Source organism: Rutidosis leptorrhynchoides, chromosome 3, assembly GCF_046630445.1.
Source record: "Rutidosis leptorrhynchoides isolate AG116_Rl617_1_P2 chromosome 3, CSIRO_AGI_Rlap_v1, whole genome shotgun sequence".
Lineage (NCBI taxonomy): Eukaryota > Viridiplantae > Streptophyta > Magnoliopsida > Asterales > Asteraceae > Rutidosis > Rutidosis leptorrhynchoides.
Genome location: NC_092335.1, coordinates 393,008,926 through 393,014,002, shown reverse-complemented (window position 1 = coordinate 393,014,002; position 5,077 = coordinate 393,008,926). Strand labels below are relative to the sequence as shown.

Below are 5,077 nucleotides of genomic sequence, written 5' to 3'. Positions count from 1 at the left end.
ATTTTAGACAATTATGTTAAAGTTTATTTTTATATTTATGGTTTTTTTCTATGTTTACACATAATTTTTAAAATTTAATATTTAAATGTATACAGTACAATTCGATTAATCCCCGATTAATCTCCGAATTTTCCATTAATCTTTGCAAAGTCTCCACCGATTAATCTCCGATTAGCGAATTTTGCAACCTTGATCCGGAGTATGCAAGTCAAGGAAATGTTGACCAAGATATACGCTTAGGCTAAGGAATGATAATTATGTTCAAGTTAGAGCTATGCTCATGATATCTTAGATCTGATTGGATGAGCCAATCGTACAAACTTACTTGTCTCTAGGCTCTCGGAGTACTCTTTGAGCAAGATAAGTATGTCACTAGGGTTGCACAACCAGAGTATATCTAAACCTCAGAGGTTATCCTCAGTGAAGCACAAAATAAGAGGTTATCCTCAGTGAAGCATAAGATAAGAGGGTATCCTTAGTTTTGTTAGGAGGTTAAGTTCTAATCTTGACCCTCATTATCATTTTGGAAACTAAATAACAACGTGTTGTGTTAAGTGAACACAATCACAAACGGAAGGAGTCTGTCGATTCAAGTTGAAAAAACGTTTGTATAAATTAACAACCTTATCATCATACTACTTAGATCATATTACTCTAGTCATTATATTGCATTACAGTGTTAAGCTGATAGTAAAACAGACAAGAACCTATAAGATACCTACAACATACCATATGACTAATCCTAAGGCAACAATCAAACAAGAACATGCAATAAGAGTGGGTTATACAGTTGAGGCACTTCATAAGTCATAACAGGTCCTAAGAGGTCTCCCCGGAATAGTTATTAGGTAAACTAGAACATTCAAGTCTCAATTCCGGAATTCTGAGTCCTAAAAGCGCATTAGATGCCTCTCATGAACATCGGCCATACTGAGTTCATCGATGCTTCAAGTATGATTTAACCAAGGTTCTTAGTCCTATGAAGTAGCTAGGTTCATATAGGTGGACAAGTCTTGGTCACAACTTAGGTTGGTCAATCCTCAAGATTCTAGCATACAAACCTATCGGGGTTATAGATTCTGCATAACAACAGTAATCGTACTATATTAACATAATTACGTTAGCCTAAACTTCTATCATGACATCATGCAGATTAATTTAAGCTAACATGGTAATATCGGAATGCATATTAAAAATAGATAATAATACCACATGTTTAAATAAAAGAAAAGCGTTTCGGATAAAAACCTGAGAGTTTACATAAATATGCCCGAGATTGCAGTGACTCTGGAGTATCCTCCGTAATAAAAGCTAGACTAACAATAACTAAAATCTAACTAAAATGTATGTTTGAAATGAAATTGAATGTGTTGAGGTATGTTGAAATGGGTGGTAAAATGGTCTTTAAATAGGCAAGTCGAGGCATTGGCAGGCCGTGTGCCATGCACTGGCAGGCCGTGTGCCATGGGCATGTGCGTAGCCCGTGTGTTACTGGCAAAATGTATGACCAAGCCGTATGCTTTGAACCCTAGCAAGCCATGTGGCTCATGGCAGGCTGTGTGCCTAGGTCACGTGCCATGACCGTATGGCTTGGATAGTCTTGGTTGTTTCCTGGATCATAACTTGGTTTTAGAGGTTGTAACTTGACTTTCACCGTTTTCGCTCTAGATTCTTCGTTTTTAGTCCGTTTTCTTCAATTTTTCTTGCATTGTATTTGTAATCACTTAATCTACAAACTAAAGCAAACAAATGCTTATTTCTTCTATAAAGTTTGAAACTTTATTATGCCTTAATCGAAAATCCACACATCGCTCGAAGTATTAGAGAATGTTTTGAAATTTATTTTGTTATTGCAAGATTCTATTCGTGTCATGAATAAAAGGTATACTTTCCAATTCTTTGATGTAAAATATACATGACCAGACTTCTTACTAATGGATCACTCTTTTCTTTCAGGTGTTTAGGGTGTCCTATTCTAATTCTATTGTCGCTCAAAAGCCAATCGTATAACGGTTATCATCATAAGTTTGGTCAAGAATCGATATCACTGGTTAGATAAGGACATTACTGATCTTCTTCCTAGGCATTCTTTTAAGAGGAAGACAGGTTTCATTGTTGGATGGTGGAGAAAGGTGAGGGTTTTTTGAAGAATTGAAAATGGGTGTTTCCCTTGAATCTTTAAGAGAATTGATAGATTTCGGTTTCTCGGAATATTCCTTTTTTCTATAGGATTACTGAATTTTTATTTCTGCGAAGAGTTCTCAGAAGGCGCAAATGTTGCGAAGACTTTTGTCTAGAATTTGCTTATCTCTTCCAGCGGTCCTTCTGGGTCACTATCTTTTTCGGGGATTTTCATGCCTTTATTTAGAAACTTTGCTCTCTTTTTTGGCATACCATATCTTCATAACTTTTGTCTTTTCTTCTTGTTCCTAGAGAGGAAGTGATTAATCACTAGAAATAGGTCGTTGGTCTATCAAAAACAATCTGGGTTTTGGGAAATTTTACGACAAGTGCTCTTTGAAGTAAACTTGATCGATCTATCTCTTTTTGATCTTCGGATTTTGGGAAGTGAGAAAGGAATGAAGGTGAATGGGTAGTGGTGGATTCTGGTTGAATGTTTTCATCAACTCTTCTGATGTGAGTTGGTCAGGTTTAAGCTTTTGGGAATGAAATGGAAATGGTTTTTGTCTTCTCTTTTCAGAATGATTTTAGAAGGAGTATCGTACCAACACCACATATGGCGCTTACTAATCATTGGTCTTGAAACGTACATCAAGAACAAGTTCTAACTCAAACCGTACACCGGCACGCTCATCAAATGAAATAGCAACGTATTATAGATTGTGTGGTTCATACAAGTATTTTGGGCCCAAGTTTCCTCACTATTTATTGGTAGGGGTCGTGCTTGGTCATGCGTAGCCTTTTGACACAATATTTCGAAAAAATCTTTTAAATAAAATCATAAGTTTTGACTTAATCGTTCCGTTCTAATAGATGTTCGAAAACTGATTTTGGCAATTTTATAGAAGCTTTTGGTGGAACAACATAGAATTTATCCAATGTTTCTTTGTCGTTTCTTTTGAGGACAAAAAGAAATTTTGAAAATTTAGGAATTTTTACGGTTACTTTCGTAATTAGTAAACCCTGCCCAATTACTATCATCCCACACTTAGAAAAATATTGTCCCTAATGTTCTCAAAAAGAAGATTTTTATTCTTTTATAAATTAAGGACAATATTTTTCTAGAATCTCTAAGTCTGTTGCGGGGACGATCCCACACTTAGAGATTTTAGCGGGTTGTATTATTGTAAAATCACAAAGCTTTTTCGGGGCATATCCCACACTTAGAGATTTTACTATATATTTTAAAACGGGTGGCTAAGGACAGATTACTTCCCTACGTTCAAATGATGCTGGAGATTACCATGCTATTACGATGTAGTTTCGCAAAATTTCGACTAGAAATTTTTTTTAGTACAACCATTTTTCATATAAACAAAAAAAGTTGTAACAACCCAAACCAACACCCGACAAAACCTTGTGAAAATACGAAATAAAAAAAAAATTTTCTGTTGCAGACCATCGGCGCGCCGCGCCATATGGCCCGCGCGCCGCGCCATATCTGGCTGTCCCCGGGACTTTTAACCGCAAAAAGATTGACTAGTTCCCGGCACTTTTAGACAAAACGCTTTTTACCATACAACCAAATATGTAAAACTAACATGTTTCAAACATAAAATTAAAGTTTTACAAGCGGGGCCCACATCGGCCGTTTTACGAGTTTAATACAATTTACGAGTTTCGACCACCAAAAAGTTTAAGTTCCAAACTACACAATGAGCATGGCGTTTGGGATTAAACTACCCAACTATCGGTCAAACTCCAAGAGCTACTAAAGCCAAAAGCGTCCCCTAGCATCGAGCGGGATCTTTAGTCCAAAACGATGCCCTTACCCTTGTCCAAAACCGAACCTATAAAATGGTAAACAACGAGAGGGTAAGCAAAGCTTAGTGAATGCAATAATTATACGAATACATATATAATTATACCTACTTGCATACACTTACACAACCGCAAATATGCTAGCAAACAACATTAGCTTATCGTCGCAATATCAAGCTATAATTCTCCCATACCACAAGCTAGCATAACAACCGCATATAAATATAACTCGAATAATATAATATGCTTACAACACAAATAACCATGGTTAACCAATAGTACAAGGGAACGGCGCTCGCGAAAACGCCATCGGTGTTCATAACATCCGTTAGGGCACTTAACACCTCGCACCACTAACCCCTAGGGTGGCACCTTAACACCTCGGCACTTCACCCCGAGTGGCATCTTAACACCTCGATGCTTCACTCATTATTTTACAGAGTGGTGTCTTAACACCTCGACACTACACTCCTAGGTGGCATCTTAACACCTCGATGCTACACCCGAGTGGCATCTTAACACCTCGATGCTACACTCTTCACGTGAAACGTGGTGTCTTAACACCTCGACACTACACCTTTCACGCTACAACAAATAGATACATTATATACATACGCATATAATCATTCCACTCACCTCAAAGTCTTGTGAAAAGATACCCGAGCTTGCGAAACCTCAAAGTAACGTACCTATCACATTATACATATTATCAAACGCAAACTCAAGTCGGTCAACCAATTCTTTCACCCTTCCTAAGTCATTTTGACCCAAAGTACAATTTTAACCCATTTGCACCCTTAACCCTACATTGGGTCAACACACACCAAAACCCTAATCCTTCGTCAAGATGGGTTTAAAACACATTTAGGTCACAAGGCTAACTCGTTTTCATAATTACTAGGCCACTTAGGTCATTAAAGACCCATTTGACCCATTTCAAGGTCAACACACCCGTTTGGGTCATCCATGCCCAATTAACACCCATTTATATATCATTGAAGTGTTCTAGTACTTTAACTAACTAATTAGGTTCATAAACATAAATTAACACTTTGAAAACCCTAATTAGTTACCTTTGAGTCCACATGACCCAAATTCACCCAAAACCCCCAATTTACTAGCAAATGGGTTTTGT

At 37.2% G+C, this 5,077-nt stretch overlaps 1 long non-coding RNA gene across 1 annotated transcript; it reads right to left on the bottom strand.

Annotated features, from left to right (window-relative positions):
* Window positions 1-3,698: 3,698 nt before the first annotated feature.
* On the bottom strand, window positions 3,699-4,319 carry LOC139897693 (uncharacterized). Its single transcript, XR_011776736.1, has 2 exons — window positions 4,054-4,319; window positions 3,699-3,971 (listed from the first exon to the last, which is right to left on the bottom strand). It is a non-coding gene; the product is annotated as an uncharacterized lncRNA (long non-coding RNA).
* Between the last annotated feature and the right edge of the window lie 758 nt (window positions 4,320-5,077).